Genomic DNA, 21,603 nt, shown 5'->3' on the forward strand with positions numbered 1-21,603 from the left:
ATGCCTCAGCTTATTATGTCTGACTAATCCAGATGAGTGTGACCATTTGCAAAAAAAAAACCTAAACATAATATTTTTTATAAAATCGGAATCTTAATTTCGGGCGAAGCCGAGTAGTAAAGCTAAGGTCGTGTTCAAATATATTGGCCGGTGAGTTTTCCTCCTTTTCTCAACGTTCTGACTCTCTCTCGAGCTAGGCCTACTCGTCGCGCGGTGGGGATTCGGTGCCCATGAGGTACGTATACACACAGCGAAGCATCCCCACCACTTTCTCGTTCCTTTCTTGCTCTCGTTCCATCTCGCTCTCGCCTTCGCAGAACAAGAGTGAGTCAGAAGTGGTGGGGATAGCGCCAAGCTCCTGACGTGTAGGCAAAACCGAGTTCTTAGCGTAGAAATACATACATCAGAATAGGTTTGTGTTAGCTCCGAAGAAATTCAGGAGCTTTATTGGTGAGAACATTGATTCTTTTTCGATAGCTTCGTAACGCCCACAACAACTACGCTAAAAATAAACAACAGCCACACGGCTTCGTTCAGGCGGAGTCGAGCAGCGTTCCCGTTACCCCATCATACCCTTCGGGAGCTCAGCAACTTCAACTGCCAATCCACGATTGTCAGGTGGGCGTGGCTGATTTCTCCTCGCACGCTGCTCGCGAAACCGAACTCACCGGCCAATATATTTGAACACGATCTTAGTATGTTGATAGATCCAAGTAAATCACTGTAATCGATTCGATTATTTAAGATGTTGTATACAGTGTGTCCCGAAAATGTTGTAGGTCCTTGACAGGGGTGAATCGTGGGGTGATTTGTAACAATTTTTTCCTTAGCGTAAATCAGCGCTGTCCAGCGTAGGGGCCCCTTACGCGCCTGCTTCCCCTTTCAATCTTTCTTTCGCGCAGGGTACCTTCCATTGTCAAGGAGACCGTGCGACGCTGACCACGATATCCCTGACAACGCGGACGAGAGTGGGAGAACCCCGAGTGTACGCGTATGTAACGTCCCACGCGGACTTGAACCTAGCGTTACCGACCGTCGATAAGGTAGAACCATCGCGGATTATCACACGCACCTCTTGTACATATCTTTTATATAAATTATGATCCGAACAAATATTAAAGGATTAAGTATTGTACGAATATTAGAAATAATTAAATTATAGGTATTAATAAGAATATAGGATAAAATACAATGTATTAAGCGAATAAGTTGTAAAACGATTCATTGCGCGCGCGCCACGTTATCAGTTCTCGAGCATAAAAGGGGGTGCATGCAGCACAGTAAATCAGTCAAGGTTCAGTATAGCTAGTGGATGCTCATATCTGAGAGACAGCCAAGTACCAACCAGCAAAGTCCCGTCCGCTCCAGAACGGTAGCGACGGATTTTCAGAGTATAAAAGATACTGGTGCTCCTCTTAGGACTGAGCATTCAATAACTGTAGCCTCGATAGCCAACGAATCAAAGAATTTATTGCGCTAAGTGAGGATCTTAACGCATCACACGCGGCGGAGGGGGCGTCGCTATTTTTGTTCATGTTTTCGCTGCGTCTGGAAACTTCCGTGCTGTATAACTTCTGACTCGGTGAAGCTACGACACTCGCTTTTGTTGCAATCGACAGCTAGTATCGAGATCTATCGATTTTCGATATAAAAGATTAGCGACAAGTAATTACGCTGAAGGTATATGTAGGAAACAGATTTCGGCTGTACTTCCGAAAACCAATCAAACCCGATTAGGCTGAAATTTTGAAAATAGCTTCATTTTGCATAAAAAATAACGTTTGCGAGAAGGATTTTTGGCGATTCGATTTTTTTTTACCATTTCAATGTCGTTCCCTACCTTACCGACAGAACGGAGAATCGGATACAACAGTTATTCAATGCATTCTCCTTATTAATGTCCTAAAATCTATAAAACAGAGATCAACTTAGAAAGAGATATCAGCTTGATACTGATCGGTCGTTCAGGGGGATGTTTTATGATTGTTGGTGACTTACGCACGGCGAAGCCCCGTGCGTAAGGCGTCTACCTAGAAGAGAGATCAATCGCGGTCGCTGGGCCCGTGACTCGTGCGCCTATTCCAGAGAGAGCAACAATGTTGCGAGAATTAAGGGTGACACCATAATTGATCACATGTGTGAATATTTATGGCGGTACGAAGTGAAGAATTCAGGCAAAGATCCATTCGAAAGATTATTCAATGACATTAAATATGTATATACAGGAGAATAATAAAGAGAATGCATTGAATATAACTGTCGTATCCGATTCTCCGCTCTGTCGATAAGGTAGCGAACGACATTGAAATGGTAAAAAAAAATTCGAGTCGCCAAAAATCCTTCTTGCTAACGTTATTTTTATGCAAAATGAAGCTATTTTCAAAATTTCAGCCCAATCGGGTTTGACCGGTTTTCGGAAGTATCGCCCAGATTTCCTAAAGTTAAATAATATTCCAAATTCTACCATGGATATGGTCAGACATCTCCCGCAATCAGAGAGATACGGATTGAGTACCAGCGGCTAGTCCGACCCCCGCTACCGACACTAGTTACACAAGTAAAAGAGTTCTGTGACTCTGTTCCTGATCAGCGTCGCCGTGTACTTGTCTCTGCCATTAATGCGCAGAGTTTGGCCGCGCACAAAGAAGACATATCTACCGATTCCATCATCAGCTGACCTGATTACCTGACAGTCAGCGAGACGTGGATGAAGGTTTCCGAGTCGGTGCAGGTGCCTGGCTTTGAACTGAAATCATGTTGTAACACCACCAAGCGCAAACGACTCTCAACTACATCATCGGCGGTATCATCATCATCCAGTCGCATTGTAGGTGGAGTCGCGATATATCGCAACATCAATAGCTCACCGATTGTCACCGCGACAGCAATGCCACAGCCACGATAAAACTGCAGCTCAAAGATACGATGGTTGGCGATGCCTGTCTCGTAGACGTGACGGACAACGGTGTCTCAAAATTCATACTCGGCTGTATGTACATCAGCGCCGTTCAGGCTACCGTTTGGTGGGCAAGGGCGCCTGCCACTGTCCGGGGCAAACGCTGTGGCCAAAGCTCCGGGCTGTGACGTCAGCTATCGTTACAGCGGAGTGGGGAAGAATGGTTGTACAGGCTCGTAGATGCGCAGGCAGGCATGTGTTAGTAGGTTCATTCTAATACTGCTGAGCTGACGCGACGGCCTTGTTCATCTTGGCATCTGTACCGTATTGCCCGGGGAGGCGTGACTTGCTCGCTGCCGACAAGTGTTTGCCCTGAGCAGTCTGATCTGTTGCCCTTATAATACACTTATTTGTTTATTGATGACCTTACTCTGAATTTTTATTCGTAGTTTAAAACAGTTGCAGTACAATTTGTAATATTTTATTTTAAGGTCATCAATAAACTCAAATAAATGTATTATAATAATGGGCGCAATTTGACAAGTTCGCCTAGGGCGTGCGTCAAGATTTTACGAAGCGGTTTTCGTGCTCACGGTAAGTGCTTGCGACCATCGCGCACGCTCGCCACGCACGCAGTGTTCCATCTCAGTCCCCCCTTTGGCCAGAAAGAAGCGAGACGCGAACACTCGGAATTAGGGCTCTGTTCACGATATGGGCTCAACGCCGGTTTTTATCTTATTTGTTCCGTCTTCGAGAAGGGGACTAGTAAATTATCAAGGGTTTACTCTGGCAGGCGCCAGATAGTTTAGGCCCAAACATTGTAACTCGCGCGTCTGGGCAGTGTCTTCGAGGTGACAGAACGTATAGACGGTCGTCCTGGGAGATTTTTTTCCCTCTCCTTGGGGACCGAACCGCAGCAAAGGTCACGCCTACATTAGGTGATCGCCAATAAGCTATAGATAATTTGGAGAAGGTAATTGGGCTCCACCCGCACATAGACTGTAGGAGAAGCGGTTTTCTCGTGGCTGCGACACTCTAGAACAAATCTTTGTACAAGGCGCATCAAGCGTAAAGACATTTTTATCCACAACTTTTACTGTTAGAATATATCGTTATTGTTTTCCATACTTGTGCCCCTATTTCATTATTAAAACCTTTCTCCACCGTCATTAATTTGCCGCTGTAGGCGTAGTCGCAAACTGGTACAAGAAATTCGCCTATGTACGTGAGTTACGCAAGTAGTAAATTCACAGTCAAAACATTATTTAATATGTATGTTATTATTCTCATTAATTACTTACTTATTATTATTATTATCCTAATCCATTTATTCAATTAATTTTTATTCGACCTCGTGTTCCCCGTTCCGCCGCAACGTTGGAGCACACCAGTGCTCAACGTCCGCTAAGGACTCCCAAAACCAACGCGAATATCCGCTCCGCGCCGCGGATCAGATAAGGCAGCAGTTTTTTATACGTGGTAGCTTATGGGCAGTGTTATCTGATCCGCGGTGGATCCGCTCCGCGTGGCGAAATTCGCGTTGGTTTGGGGGAGCCATAACTCTGAACGGGCGGAGCGCACCAACGCTCGCCTATTGAAGGGACAACGAAACACGAAGTCGAGCAGACCGCTTCTTCACGCACATCCCGGGCTTCTTTAATCCTTAATCCCTGCCCAGAACCCGACGCGCGGGGCGTAAATATTAACTGCGCCGCTTACTCCGGGAACTCCATGAGCCTACCGTGTCCGGGAAATATCCGCTCGGGGTCCCTTCCCTTCCGGAAGTTATAAGCAACGTCTTGATCAAAGCGGGACCGGAACCGCTCGAGATTTATGCGATGCCCTCTATGCCGATGGAATGGAAATTGATCCCCATCGCGTTACCCGCGTGGAGACTATTTGAGATCGCCACCGAGCTATCCGTGACTCGTTAGATCTTTCCCCCCAGACGGCGAACGAAAGTGTCCCGTGGGTCAAATTGCCTGAATTTTCACGTCCCTCGGAAAAACCCGCATATTTTACCCGGTATTCGCCGCGGGTAGGGTTTCAGGACGTAACACTATGCAATGCGGAAAATTCTACTTTTCATCAAATTCTTTTGAAATTTGATTAAATTTTAAACAATTTGCAGTGTTTCCCAAATGGCAAAACAAACTTCAATAACAATGACCGAAACTGCACTTTTTGATATTCTAAATGAAAAAGTGATTTGTCTAAAAGCCAATTCTGTTGCTAAATACCTAAAATGAAAAAAATATTCTTTTATTTTAGAGGATAAAATGAAGGTAAAATTGCGCGATTTGAGAGATCAGTTCCAGAGAAAGCTGAAAAAAGTAAAGAGGCCTCGTTCTGGAGATCGTGGCAGTCCATCTATGAGCACCTATAGTGGGAAATGGGTGTTTTAAAAAACTCTTATTTTTAAAAGACACCATGATGCCGAAAAGAACAGACAGCAATTTTAATAATGAAATACCTAACTCCGATGAAACGGAGAACAAAGCACATGGTAATATGGCCAAAGAAGATCTGTCAGTAATAGCAGAAATGCCTGGGTAATCTCAGAATCAGGATGTTGATATAATTGAACCACCTTCACATGACGAAACCCCTGAAATTGTGGAACCTCAAACCCATAGAGTTGTGAAACCACAAACCCCCGAAATTGAACAACCTCTGTTGAAGAATACTTCTCGCACGTAGAACCAGCGTTCGAATTCACAAAATGCTTGTGTCAGAGGAATAAAAAGGGTAAGCATCGAAAGTAACAGACTTCGAGAAAAATATATTGGAGCTTAAAAATAAAAAACCTCCATTATTGATCGATTACGGATTATCACAAAGGGAAGCAGATATAGACGATGATATGCACTTTATACAATCTCTAGTGCCATTCCTTAGAAGATTGAATCCACTGAGGAAATTGATTGTTAGAAGTCAAATTCAAAATTTGCTTATTCAGGAACTGATTAATGAAACTCCAACTACATCAGGTGGAACATCTTCTACCGAATTTTCTACTGACATTCCTAGTTATTTATATAATATATCATTTCTCATGTGTTTTTGCAGAGTTGAACAATATAATTATAACATTTTCTTAATAAAACATTCTTGTACTTACCTTACCGTCAAAATTAATCTTTCTTCTACTGAAATTGGCTTCTTAAAGTTGGTAGTTTTGCGGGTACACTTTTCTCGTATTGCTTCAAGAATATAATTAAAAGTATTTTGTGTCATTCAAGTATACTGATCAAAAAAATTGGTGTTTTCTCGTAGCTGACAGTAAAGGTGGTGAAATTCGCCGAAATTTATGCTGTCTTTATATATCTGGTGTATAAAATGACGATTTCTCTTCCGCGTATTTGATAATAATGTTGCGAGCACCGGGTATAGGCCCGTGCATAGCCTGCTGGTGCTCGCAGCTGAAGACAGGGGGGCCAAAGCTTCCCTCTTACGAAAGTTGAAGCAGAGTTTGTAGCGCCTCCTACCAATGAGGTGCGTACTAAACTGTGAATGTGTGAATTGGTGTGAATCGGGACGTATGTGTATGTGTATGCGTGTAATACACCGTTTACTTTAAAACCTGTCCACGGATCGTCGCGCCAGCGACACGTATGCAGCAGATAGAAGGATAAACATTGAAATTGAATATTTCTTCTTTTCTTAGGAAAAGAAAATATATTCAATTTCTTTGTATATCCTTCTATCTGCTGCATACGCGTCACTGACGCGACAATCCATGGTCAGACGGCATTAGAAAGGGTAAACCAGGGAAAGTGAGGACACTTCCTCGTGTCTGCGCCAAACATTTCTAAATGACGACGGTCGTCATGGTAACATTTCACCAACGTCGAAAGGTTGTGTGTCGTGCTCACTGATACACGTAGGTATGTGTGTGTGATATACCTAGCGCCTCCTACCAATGCGGTGCTAACTAAACGGGAAAACTTCAGCCAAACAAAGACGGCTTGGCCCCCCTGGCTGAAGATAGAAGAAAGTCGGCCCCCTGGAAGAGGACGATCGAGAGGCCGACGAGAAGGAGGTCTTGTACCGAACGCCATTGCGTTCGGACGTACGGGTCGCACCTTTGTAAACTATTGGTCTGTGTAACAATATAGTTCAGTCGTGTGTGCGTCCGTGTCTATTATTCCACTCCTTTGCGTCGGGGTGGCCTGCGATGAAAACGCCCCGGCGCAACAATAATATATGTTTCGCAAAACTATGTTCACTAAGGAAGAGCAACTCCGACTTCGACAAAGACATCTTGTAAACTAACCGCAAAAGTGGTTGCAAATATTAATCTACAGCCGACCGTATATGGACACTGTCGTATTGTTGTACGACAGACTGAAACCGATCTACAGACGTAGCAACATGTATCATGATGCACGTATCAACGTTTCATGCAACATGTATCAGCGCCTGGAGGACCCTTAAGGGTACGTTTATGTTGAAGTTGCGATGAACGATCTGAGCTGTGATGAGAGCGCAGTATAGAAATACATTCTATAATTTTATCATGCAAGTCTTTACATTGAAGCAGCGAGCAGAGCTACGCTTACTAAGTGACCAACGATACAAGCGTCGAGAATCAAATATTATTTTTTCTTCGCTATAATCGCTGTTTTCATCGTTGATGCATAACAGATTTCCACCATAACAGATTTGTTTTAGATAAGTTATGAGACGAAGTAGCCGCTAAATTAAAGACAACGCAATGTTTACATTTACTGCGTAAACGGGTTCCGACGTGCCATTTTGCGGAACTTGAAGATAATAATAATTCTTCTTCAGAATCGCTCATGTTTAAATGGTTAATCTTTGCGAAACCTTAAATGACTGAAACTGTACTATTATCACAGCTGCAGTCTAAGCACAGTAAAAAAAAAGAGATTTTGGAGCAGCTTTTATCGCCGCCTGATCGACGCTCTTACAGTATCTATCGCAGCTCCAACGTAAACGTACCCTAAAGGTTGATTTATATTATCCGTTCAGACACGGAACATTTCGGTTCAGACAACAACGATGTAGTGTTTATACCATCAGTTCACATTCGGCAACAACAGGCGACAGGCGTCAGAATAATATATCTTTTGTATAGGGGGGCATCGTTTCAGATTACGAGTCTCCGTTCAAATACGTTCCGACAATTTCAGTCACGTGTTGTTTCAGTCAAAACATTCTTTTCGAAAATGTCGATCGTCGTATGCCCGAAGCGTAACGTGTTGTAACTGATCGCGACGCAGCATATAAACATTCGTATCCAATAACCCACAACAATATTTGTATGAACCGAAACGTTCCGTGACGTTCCGTGTCTGAACGGATAATATAAATCGACCTTAACTCCGTAATTATGTTGCATAGTGTGCCACGATGAATAGAGTCAAAAGCTTTGTGGAGCTCAAGATATTCTGCATCAACTTGAATAGCATACTCAAGCGAGTTAGCAACATACTGACAATGAGTGAACGGATATAATGCCATTCTATGAATTGTGTAAAATGGTGTAGGTGTGTATATGTATGTACATTTAAACATTTGTCTACTCTCTTACGGTGCGTTGAGACCAAAGAAACGAATGCTTGTTTGCCCCCCACTTGTACAAAAGAAACGAATAAGCATAATCGAATGCTCCTTTAGATTGGAATTTTTCCCGAAGTGGGGGGCGGAGGAGCATTTGTTCGTTTGGTCTAAGCGCACTGTTACCGACATTATTTAAAAGGGTACAGGACCATTGAAATCTCGAAAAATCGATATTTTTATTATTATTAATTTTGAAAGCCTAATCCTTTGTGAATGTTTACAACAAACTCTCACGAGGACATTCGAATAATTACGGAACTTATAACGCTGAACGTAATTGAGTGCACAGTCGAGTAACGGTCTCGCAGAGCGGTATCGGCGTAGGGGATTTATCCCCTTGCCATACCATTTAAATTCCGACAGCCAGCGGAAAATCAACACCAGAGGTGAGTCATGTGTCGAGCCATTTCACGGTTCGGCTCAGCGTCCGAAGTTGTCAATCGCACACGTCTTAGCCCTGTTACGCTGTTGCAACAAAGTTGCCGACAATCGGGGCTTATGATGTGTAAATACATGTGTATGCGGCTAGGAATAACTGAGATGAAAAGACATCGGCGAAAAGTTAAGTCATAGTATCTACTAACCACGAGCCTGACCAGGGATCGGCGGTCTCCAGTTACTGCTGATGGAGAGGGAACACCTACAGGAGCGGTGGTAATGTGTGCGTGAATTGACGCCAGCGCCAAGCCAGTCAAGTGGCGGCAACGCGAAGCGAATGCAATGTCGCGGGTGTACCGACGCCAGCGCCAGGCCAAGCCAGATGACGCCACGGGCGCGTACAGATACATACAGTATTGTCTCGTTAAGGTGCGTCTCCACCAGCGTTCGCGAACTGTTCACGAATAGTATGGGAATTGAATGTCCTATGAGCAAAGAGGAGATATAATAAGAGGCGTCACTCCGGGCGGAACCTTTGAAGTCCTTATTTGACCTTGGCATTTAAATTGGTTGTCTATTCGAGCGGGATATTCAAATCGACGAAATGTACCTTACCGCAATTTGCTGATTATTGCCGAAGTTTACCGTGGTTTACCGATCATTGCCGAATGGGCATTTAAATTGGTTGTCTAGTGATTTCCCTAGTTTATGTCTGTCCTTGTCGAGTGAGGCCTCTTATTATATCTCCTCTTTGCTATGAGTCGTCTGTTCGTGAATAGTTCGCGAACGTTGGTGGAGACGCACCTTTACGAGCTCGATTTGGTGCACACGATGTGGACTTTTCGCTATCCCCACTACTTCTGTGTCACTCTTGTCCGGCGAAGGCGAGAGCGAGATGGAACGAAAGCGAGCGAGGACGGTACGAGACAAACGACGCGTTGATGTTTTGTCTCACTCCCTTCTTCTGACGCCTGACACTCCGTCCTTTGCGCTCGCACCCATCGCGCACGCATGCTGCGCACGCAAAGCGTTTCATCTCGCTCCCATCTTCCGCCAGAAAGAAGTGAGAAACGAATACTCGGAATTAGGGCTCCGCTCACGATGCGGGCTCAAAGCCGGTCCCGACCAGCGAGTCGCTAACGCCACGTGAGACACTGTTTTATACATAGGCAGTGATGCCAGGATTGCTGGACCTAGCGGTGCATGTTTTATAAGCTCAGACGTAGAGCCCGATTCAAGTAAGATACATCTTTAATTTATTAGTGTCTGAAATCACAGAATTATAAACGGAACGTAGTTTCTTTGTTCAATGATTATATGCGTGAAATTGTTTTCTAATATTGTGTGAATAAAAATTAGTATTTTATGAATAGGCAGTTATAACACCTTCATCGTCCCCGCTAGAAAAGAAGTAAAGAGACAAACATTTCGGCAATGTTGGCTGCAGGACCCAGTCTTTCAATCGTGGCTGCAGCAAGTCCAGGACGACACGTACGTTGGAAAATGTACATTTTGTTGCAAATATATTACAACAAGGAAATGTAATTTACAGAATCATGCAAACAGTGAAAAATATATTGTTGCGAGCACCGGGTATGGGCCACTGCATGGCCTGCTGGTACTCGTACATATCAACAACATGAAATGTGGAAAAAAATCAGTACCAGGTGAAAGAATAAGGAGTTTTTCAGCCGAGGTAAAGGAGGCAGAAATTAGAATATACACTGATCCAATCGAGCATTATAGACCCTTTAACTCATACAACCATTTTGTTAAAATGACACAGGCATTCAAAAACCCAAATGTACTGAAATCCATGTCTCTTAATCCGAAGAAAATGAAAGCTGTTAGTATAAAAGTAATAAACAAGTCCATTGTTGCAAAAACTGTAGAAAATGTACAGAGATTTTTTTTTCGGTTTTCATGTATCCAATATGAAAATTCTTTGCTTATTAATACGTTACGTTCACAAAGAACAGATATGTATGTATAGATTTATCAGCGGTAGCTGGAGACCGCCGATCCCTGAGCCTGACCTTTGGTGTTTACGTTTCGCCCGATCGAGGTACCACGGGTCTCACACGATGTTGTATGCCAAGGAGTTAACTTTGAAGCCTTTTATCTCGAAACTACATTTTTAAACACTGTGAACATAATAACTTTTGAACGAATGAAACAAACAGAGGATCGAAGCTGAATAAAATCGTTTAACAAGTCTATTGTAGACCACCACAGTCATTACATAAATAAGTACGGTGCCGGTCGGACATCGGGCGCAAGCATGTGGGACACTGCATTTGTGTCCTGTATTACAATGACAAATGTATCCCTATTGTCGCTTCAGTAAAAGAAAGAACAATTCGTATGAAAATACTTCTATTTTTACTTTTCTGATTGCTTACAGACACAAAAATGACTGTATCCGACTTGGAGTAAAAACGACGCCGTTGTCACACATGGGTCAGTCAATTTGACGCTACCTCAAATTTCGACGGCTTTCAAACACGCACTGACGCTTCCACACAGTCGGGAAGTATCTCTACTTGTATAGGATACATGAAAATACTACTACATGGCGCCAGTAGTATAATTCTCAATGATGCCTCAAAGATATTTGATCGCAAAGTCGAATTCCTGGTCAATCTGACCCAGTGTGACAACCGAGGGTTAAGGACCCATTTGTTTCCAATACTTTCCTGGTATATTTCTGAATTTTTAATTGTTTAGGACAATAAATATGTTTGTAGCATTTTATAACCTAAAAATGAGTAACGGTATGTTTACAACTAAGGCATGATAATTAGTATGGCCATCTCATCCGCAAACTTAGGAGAGACGACCAACTTTTGTCAGGGTTAGATGGCCATATTTCTGTAGCACCGATATGGTTAAGTTTATTAACGGTAATTCTACCAATGTTTGGCGTGGGTGTGGCGAAAACTACTATCGAATACAGCTAACAGAAGATTGGATAGAATGTAAGATTTGCAAGTATTGGGTGCATGAAAACTGCACAGAATTTGATGACATGTGTCACTCGTGTGACAGTACGTACCTAAGTGTTGCAATTTGTTATTTGAACTTCCGTGATAAAAATATATTTGGCATTATTACTCAGTACACATTCGATGTGTCGACTTTTATTTTAACCGCCTACAGTCAGGTACATATAGATAAAAACAATATCTTACTAATATAATAAATGCGAAAGTGTATTTGAATGTTTGTTACTCAATTACGTCGCAACTGCACAACGGATATTCTGAAATTTTGTACATATACACGTAGTCTAGGACCAGGAATAACATTGTGACGTCCCGACTCCATCACATGGGTCACGCCGGTTAGTCTCCGCCGGCGCCGCTAGAGGTCTACTCTTCTCGCAAGTCCTATCGTCCACTCTCGTTCGCACATATACAAGTTTCAAGTTATTTCTTAGTCCCCGTGTGTCTAGGGCAGCGGCCGTCATCTATAGCCCTACTGAGATGAGTCTGGCTGACGGTCCCAAGACGAAACACGCACATCTTCTTTTCCTCCTCGATCTTTAATGCCAATCCACCTGCCCCCCACAGTACTCCAAAAAGCGTGACCGGCTCGAGGGATTACGGTTACTCCGGAGGCGACGGGGCAAGGTCCCTCTTTACGTTCCGGAATCAATCACCATCTCGGTTTTCGGACGTAACAACGTATAGGATACTTTTTATCCCAATTTTCTTAACCGATCTAGACCAAATTTTGCATAATTACTCTCTGGAACCATGCGGAGAATATGGACTACCATGAAATCTGGACATCCCACTCGTTCCCCCTTGTTTCACCCCCTTGACACTCTGTGCCAATCAAAGCTTTCCCCGGGCAACACCGGGTGCTTTAAGCTAGTAGATAATAAAAATAACAGCACAGGAAAAGCAAGGAAAAGACCACGCTATCTCTGGCCATCTCTCCTGGACACATATGGCCATCTCTGCCGGATACTTAGGGAAAGATGGCCCACCGAAGATTTTTAAAAATTTAAATTTTCGATTTTGTCTTCATTTTTGTTTAACTTTTGTAGCTAGTTGTAAAAACAGATTATTAAAGTATCTCGCGTCATAATTGTTTTTATTTTAATCATAAAACTTTTTGCATGAGTGCCTTACAAAAAAAAGATAGCCAATTATCCCGGAATTACCCTATATAGGTATGACGCTACAGATGGATCATTAAAGAGGCCTTTTAAAAAAGTTTCTTTTGTTTTGTAGCGATAACTCAAGAATGGAGGTTCCAATCGATTCAAATCAAATTTGAGCATGTTCACAAAATGTGTAGTTTTGGACCGGACCTAAATTGAAATTAATTAAAAACTCCTATTCTTTACGAAATCAAAATTAAAAATCCATTGATGAGGTTTTACCCTCCCCTAAGCCCCAAAAGATGAGGTCTTAGTTTCTTTTCATAAAGAATAAGAGTTTTCATTAAACTTCAATTTAGGTCCGGTCTGAAACTACACATTTTGTGAACATGCTCGAATTTAATTGGAATCGATTGGAACCTCCGTTTCTGAGTTATCACTGCAAAACAAAAGAAACATTTTTTAAAAGCCTCTAACGATCCATCTGCAGCGTCATATATAATGTATATTTTGACTAAACAAACATGTTTTTTGAAGCTTATGATGTTAATAAACTTCATGCCAAGGAACAAGTCTCAGTTTCAATTTGTTTCTTCGTAATTAATTGAAAGAGAAATGCTTCGTTTTAGACAGGAACGACTGCCTAGTATCCTTATGATAACATCGTAGAAGTAGGTAGCCAGCGTATATACTAATACCAATAAGAGATTCGATAACTGTCAATAAATACCTATTTGTACACCATTTTAGAGATTCGTAAATTTGTGTTTATCTCATAGGTACATTTTTATGTGTTTTACGAACAACATTGTGAAAACCGAATCCTACAGTATAAACTAATGTACAGTGCGTCTGAGTGAACCGAGAATCGTTAAATATTTCATAAACCTGTAACGATATGAAAAAATTGTTTCTTCAAAACAGTTTGTTTTTACTTTTTCTGTAGGCACTGCGGTGTGGGAATTTGCAAAGTCGAATTATTTTAAATGGGATGCTATACTTTTTTATTTACAATACGATAGCATTTTCTCAGATGAGTTCAACGAAGTGCAGGATGAGATACTTCCATCCCACAAAAGGTCGCAAATTAACGAGGTCCCAATGAGGACTCATGTGAATGCGATTCGCTGCCTAGGCTAGCTCAATCCTCCTTGTTCGTGCAAATCTTGCGAAACAGATCACACCGTTTTCGACCCAACATTCCCGCTGTGGGGAAATTAATACAATTATAGGAATCACTAATTAGGTAAATGTCAATGAAGAGATCAGGGCATCTCATTTAATTAATGAAATTTCTTTACACTTAACAATGCGTTTGATTTGGAATATGTGCTAAGTACATTTTAGCAATTCCCTTTCATTTTCCAACATTGATAACAACAACTCGGGTCTTGCGGAAGAATCAGGAAACTGCATCCATGTGTTCTTGTTAATGACATCCCCGCATGGTTACAGAGAACATCTTTATGTTAAGTGCAGGACTATTTAAACTATCGTACCTAAATTTCCTCATGTTGGTGTCAGTTTTTTCAAAGCAGGAATATTGGGTCGAAACGGTGTAGTCCGTTTCGTGTCAACTGCGCATTCAGGATGTGTTCAGCTAGAAATGCCCAACAGAATGTCCTATGGGGCATTTGCCAATTCCCAAATGGCCGCGGGCACAGTGCTCCGGGCAAATGGTGACGCACGAGCAGTAGGTGAAGAGTGGAGAAGATCTCGAGTAGTGGGAGCTCAGCGCGCGTACCTAACCCATTGAAAGGGGCTACGTCGCAATAGCGACTATCCACGTGTCAGGCACACGGACGCTCTCGCGGCTCCAGCCCCACTTCTCCACTACTCTTCGTGACGTCACTATATTTATATTTTTACTCGCTTATGAAATATTTAACAATCAGAAACAACATACATTAGGGTGACATTTATTTTTTGACTCCCGAAATCTTTCGGTCGCAACCCCTAAAATAATTCCAATTCATAAAAAAATAATCATCTTTTATACACATTATTTCTTTATGAATCGAAACGATTCTGAAGTCTGTTCGACGTATCGAGTCACCAGCTGTAAACAAAGCGTGCTGAAGTACGCGAAAAAGGCAACGGCCACAGCTATTGGCTGCCACACGTTATTAAACGCTGGTCAATTACTTATTAATCACAGGGCCGTCTTTGTATCAGATTGTAAAACGCCTCACATCAAATTGTAATCTGCATTTCCATTTATTTTCTGTATATCTTATTTGTATTCATATTTGTTGTGTGGTTTTTGTGTTACATTTGTTGTGTTATTTGTAAATTTAATATTTGTAGTAACAAGTCTTGTATAAATTCTGCGTTTGAGGGCGAAAGTAATTATACATCGTTTTTTAATAAACGCACCGAACGATCTTACTTCAGTGCAAATGAAAAAAAAATTATTTTAAATATTTATAAGGCAGAACTAAGAAATAATCCTGAAAAACCTACGCCGGGTGTAGTAAAGACGACTGCTCGCATTGTACGAGTTTATATAGGGTAGGAAATGCACATTGTGCAACAAAAACATAACTCTGACTTTTGAACTTTAATTTTGTCTGAATATTGTGACATTTTTAGATCAGACTATAGAATATGTAATGAAAAAGAACTGAACGGAGGAGTATCGTTCCCGGAAAGAACAAACACTCGTCGGAAAATTATTAATAAACTCGATGACTTTAATAAAAATGCGCTAAGATTAACAGTTTATCAATTTTTCTATCATAATGAACTCACCACGATTGATAAAGTTTTGAAAGTAGTTAATGATGACAAGGCTTCCCTAATTTAAAAAATCATTTTACAAAATATTAAAAAAAAAAAGAATTTTAAATACGAACGAAGAGGGCGTAATAATTTCCTAAATGATAAAGAACAAATCGTTATATGGCAGCGAAACTATTTAAAAAAAAAATAAAACAATTTAGAGAGACTAACCGTCGAATACCTATTAGTCCAGTGAAATGAGACGGAAATCTGCCCAATCTGCGGAATAATTCCCACCAAGCTAAATTTTGATATGGGCCTTTATTTGGTTGTTTTAAACAATATGTCAAACGTCCCCATCGATCCGTCCGCCGCTAAAAATTTTACAGAGGGTTGAAAAGAACAACAACTGTTTTTCGCGAATATCTCGTTATCTAGCAGTTTTGCGACAAAAATAGTTATTATACAATTTGTAGCTTAGGAAATTCTCTACAAAAAAGGTCGTACGAGTTTTTTTCGTAGGAGCAATGAGAACGTCAGCATCAATGGATGTAGCACATATAGAGCGAATAGAAAGAACAAGAGTAGGTTTATTACTATGCTGTCTCAAAAATTGGAAGCTGCCAACATCAACATGAAACACGCTCAAGACGTTCTCATTACTCCTACGAAAAAAAATCATAGCACCTTTTTTGTACAGAATTTCCTAAACTACAAATTGTATAATAACTATTTTTGTCGCAAAACTACTAGATAACGAGATATTCGCGAAAAACATTTGTTTCTTTTTCAACCATCCGTAAAATTTTTAGCGGCGGTCGGATCGATGGGTACTTTTGACGTATTGTTTAAAACGACGAAATAAAGGCCCATGCCACAATTTAGCTTGGTGGGATTTATTCCGAAGACAGATCCTAATTTCACTGGACTAGATACCTATTGTTTAGATCAGGATTGACTAACTGGTGGCTCGCGAGCCACCGGGGGCACGTCCGCCTTGCTGCCACGCTCAACAACTCCCTCCATACCTCCCAGACTCTGACGATCGCAGTCAAAAAGAGAAAAAAAGAAGGAGGAATCGACTACGATCGTCAGAGTCTGGTCGGTATGGAGGCACCAGTTAGTCAACCCTGATTTAGATGAAACGTGGATAAACACAGGGCATACTACAAAATCAGTATGGAAAGATTTGAATGTGACTTCTTCGCGGTACGCATTTTTAAATGGGCTTTCTACGGGGTATAAAAATCTACCTGGTAATGGCAAATGTCTTATTATCGCACATATTGGTAGTAATAATGGGCCGTATGCATAAAAGCAAGTATAAGCTTTTACTAGTGATTTTTCAAGCAAATACTCAGTTCCGTATGCAATAAAGGATGAAGTATTTATTACAAATAGTTTTTACTAATTTTTCAGTAAATACATGAAATACGTATGCATAACATATAGTACTTACTGAAAACTGCAAGTAAATGCTAGTGTTATCTTAAGTCTGCCAGACGTCTGTCTGAAGTTGTCTACTCAATCGCAATCATGGCGCGTTGTTCATGCACATTCGTGCCCCCAAGGTTTACAAAAACCATACCCAAGAGTACCGTGCCATGTTTAGATTCGCAGAACACCATGTGAACTACCTGGCGGATACATTTTTAGATATCGTGAACGAAACCAGAGGTCTTTCACGGAAAGAGAAAATGGAGGTATTTTTTAGATACATAGGTGATCCCAGTTTGCAAGTAGGCATTAGTGAGGATACGGGTGTACATCAGAGTAGATACAGTTAGTCGAACAGTAACTGAAGTTGCCCACAAAATCTGTACCAAACGCCAAAACTGGATTAAATTTCCAAAAAATACAAATGAAGTAGAAAAAGTCAAAAGAGATTGGCAGACAAAATTCAATTTTCCGTGCTGTATAGGAGCTTCAGACTGTACACACGTGCAACGTGCCCGTGCGAGACGTTGCCGCATGTTACAGGAAATATCCACAAGTAGAGCGGTTTACTCGTGGAATTGTAAATAACGCGAGGTAAAAGTTTTATTTTAAGAAAAAAAGCTTTTTCAAAAATTTTGTTTATGGAAGTTTGTAGCGCTTGTTGCACCATTAAACTTTTGTTTGGAACATGTTTTTCTTTCTGTTGTACTTTGGGAGTTATACGGGAAAAAGTAGAAGTGCCTATTTGACTTTGAGGTTAGTTTTCACCCCCTTAAAAGGCGGTAGGGTCTGAATGAAACACACCCTTGTTCTTGTCTTGAGTCACTCTATAAACCCACAAAGTTGCGTTCCAATCGGTGAGTGCGAGTTCGCGGTGTTCCCTTGTAAGTAAATACTAAATAGTGGTATTTACTAAAAAAATTTCCATCATTTACTATCTAGTGCCAGTAGAAGATTGTGCATACGAAATCTAGTATTTGCTGTTACTTATACTTATTACTTTCAAGCATTTCCTTATTTTTATGCATACGGTCCGTTGACTATCACAAGGAAATGAATTCAGTCATTTGAAGAATGGTTAAAAAACAAACTCTTAACAAACTTGAGGAAAATTGATTGTTACAGTATTTCCTCGTTACGGGCTCGGTTTGGTGTACACGATACAGACTTTACGCTATCCCCACCACTTCTGTCTCACTCTTCATCGGCGAAGGCGAGAGCGAGATGGGATGAGAGCGAGCGAGAGGCACTGAAAGCGAGCGAGGACACTGCGAGACAGACGACGCGTTGATGTTTTGTCTCGCTCCGTCGTTCAGACGCCTGACACTCTGTCCTTTGCGTGCGCGACGGGCGTGCGCGATGGTCGCAAGCGCTTACCGTGAGCCGGGCCTGCGTCAAGATTTGGTGAAGCTATTTTCGTGCTCTCGGCAGGGGGGCCAAGCTTCCCTCTTACGAAAGTTGAAGCAGAGTTTGTAGCGCCTCCTACCAATGAGGTGCGTACTAAACTGTGAATGTGTGAATTGGTGTGAATCGGGACGTATGTGTATGTGTATACGTGTAATGCACCGTTTACTTTAAACCTGTCCACGGATTGTCGCGCCAGCGACACGTGTGCAGCAGATAGAAGGATATACAAAGAAATTGAATATATTTTCTTTTCCTAAGAAAAGAAGAAATATTCAATTTCAATGTTTATCCTTCTATCTGCTGCATAGGCGTCACTGACGCGACAATCCATGGTCAGACGGCCTTAGAAAGGGTAAACCAGGGAAAGTGAGGACACTTCCTCGTGTCTGCGCCAAACATTTCTAAATGATGACGGTCGTCATGGTAACATTTCACCAACGTCAAAAGGTTGTGTGTCGTGCTCACTGATACACGTAGGTATGTGTGTGTGTGATGTACCTAGCGCCTCCTACCAATGCGGTGCTAACTAAACGGGAAAACTTCAGCCAAACAAAGACAGCTTGGTCCCCCTGGCTCTCGGTAAGCGGTTGCGACCAGCGTGCACGCTCGCCGCGCACGCAGTGTTCCATCTCGCTCCCCCCTTCGGCCAGAGAGAAGCGAGAAACGAACACTCGGAATTAGGGCTCTGTTCACGATACGGGCTCAACGCCGGTCCCGACCAGCGAGCGGCTAACGAGGAAATACTGTAGTTATAGACAGTGTTCCCTATCAGTCACGACAAATACAAAAACTCCGTAACAGTAGTTGGAAAAAGGCAGACATCCAAGAGTGATAACATTCTAAAGGTGCTTTGTTCTTGTTAAAATATGTGTAATTTCCATGTGCTACGTGTGTGTACGTATGTGTGTACATGTGTGTGTACAGATTTGTGCGCGGGCAGCGCCCCGAGGCAGAACAGCGGATTAGTCTTTAGTCTTGGAACAGAAGTAAAAGCGATAGAAAGCAACTGTAAGTAGTCCATCAAGTACATCGTCATTATTGTGTGCAAGCGTATAATAAAGTACAATCTAATTATTTTGGTTATTGTTCTCTTGAACAAGAGAGTGTATTGAGGCTATTATTTCGGCGATTCAAACCTCAATTCCCCACAGTTCTCAAATAATATGATCAAGATAGAACTACTGCATATTGTGAGACTGTACAAAGCAACTTATCATTGTACCCACGCAGTAGAAGAAACAGCAAAACTGAAAAATATAACAGTCCGGACACTTCAATCTTGCCACTGCGAGTTAAATCCTATCGAGATGATATGGGCACAAATGAAAAGCTATGTGGCAACGAAGAATGTTACATTCAAGTTTCCCGATATGAAAAATTTATTTTATGAATCACTGGCTAGAATTTCTGAAGAAAAATGGAATGCATTGTGTGGAGCATGTCATTACAAAGGTTGAAACCAAACTCTGGCTATTGGATCATATTATTGAAAAACTTATAGAACTATAATCGTAAACGCAAATAATAGCGACAGCGATAGTAGTTGGGGATCAAGCGCAGGACCAAATCCCGAATAAAAAAATATTAATCTTTAGAATTTGCTTTGTTTATTGCGTTATTCATATTCATATTTGACACGTCCCTTTTCTGCCCAAACGTCGCCACGTGCCTTTGCTTACAGCTGGCTACTCGACTTGTTACAAGGATTATACGCTAGGTAAGTATCTTTGGCGCGGAGCGTTCGCGGCTTCATTTTTTTTTTGATTTTTTTTTTAAATATTGGGAGTATACGGGCAGCAACTGTTTAAGACTCAAATGTGAAATATGCATTTTGTAATTGGTTGTTTAAAGGGTGGGGGAGGTTACGGGTATAAAATAATGGTCGCTATAATAAAAGCTGGATTTCAAGAAGTAAAGACCAGCGTATTTAGACCAACATGTTTGTCGAAAGGTCGAAAATTATTAGAAAGTTTTCATGTAAGTGAAGTAAAAGAAGAAATCGATGAAAATAACAATCGTCAAATAATTGGTCGTGTTTTAAGAGAAACACCCGGAGCGATTTGCACAAGAAATAATGTAAATATATATAACCATGCAATATATACGACGTGCACGATTAGTATTCATTACAAATAACGCAATGCGTTCTGCAGAATTCATATTTTGATATTGCGCTACGATGATTAATCATCCCACTATTCAAAAAAGTGGACGCAAAGCGACTCACAGTGGGACAAACTGCTCCTTTTTGTGTAAAATCGTAGAACTTTTGGTAGGAATAAGATAGAGGGATGAATCCTTTTTAAGGTTAAAGCTAAGATGTTGCGGAATAAGAGAAAAATATTGAGAATATATGACAAACGAGTTTTGACCTTGAAAATCTACGTCAAAGTTGACATATAACGTGTGGTTCAATTTTTTTCTTGACTTGTTATACATCATTTCCTATAGATTTTGACGTACTGATTTCGAATTTGTTCGCAGAATTTGTGTAGGCCTTCAGAATTCAAAGAAAAATGCGATTTAATGAGTTACGCTCACAAGGGACGTTTGGCAACCCGAATATTCAGAAAATTATGAAACTCGGAGTGCAAGTAGAGTAGTTCATCCGTAACGCAACCCTATCTTTTGTTGGTGCCTTAATGCAAGTTTTGGTGGTGAAATCACTCCTTGAAAAAAATGCAGAATTTTCTTTTCCCCGGAATATCTCGAGAACGGTAAGAAATATCGAAAAGAAGTTTAAACAGAAGGTAGATAGTTTCCTTATATCTACAAAACCGCGTAAAAATAATTTTCAAAAAATCCATATTTTTCAAGTTGCCTCCACCACCAAGCCTTAAAATTAAGTTTTTGTATTTTGTAAATATATGCTGCAATGCACCTGTGGATAATCTCTTTTCATACATATAAATAGTTGATGTGTTATGTTTTGTTTGGCAAACAAATAAAACCTCTATTACCGAATTTCAAGTCCATTTTAGCAGTTTCCATTAATAAAGTGGTTTCTGAAAGCCATATTTAAATTATTATTTATATAAAGTTTAGACAGCTTTCAATTGTTTAAGCA

General features: G+C 41.2%; 1 protein-coding gene and 1 long non-coding RNA gene across 4 annotated transcripts in view; one reads left to right on the forward strand and one right to left on the reverse strand.

Moving 5' to 3' along the window:
* LOC143372261 (neuronal calcium sensor 2) overlaps positions 1-21,603 on the reverse strand; it is a 449,084-nt gene that overhangs the window by 293,235 nt on the left and 134,246 nt on the right. The gene's annotated exons all lie outside the window — the stretch shown is intronic.
* The window catches only part of LOC143372283 (uncharacterized), a 139,031-nt gene that overhangs the window by 61,304 nt on the left and 56,124 nt on the right, over positions 1-21,603 (forward strand). The window lies entirely within an intron of this gene.

Source organism: Andrena cerasifolii, chromosome 8 (assembly GCF_050908995.1).
Source record: "Andrena cerasifolii isolate SP2316 chromosome 8, iyAndCera1_principal, whole genome shotgun sequence".
In the NCBI taxonomy this organism is placed as follows: domain Eukaryota; kingdom Metazoa; phylum Arthropoda; class Insecta; order Hymenoptera; family Andrenidae; genus Andrena; species Andrena cerasifolii.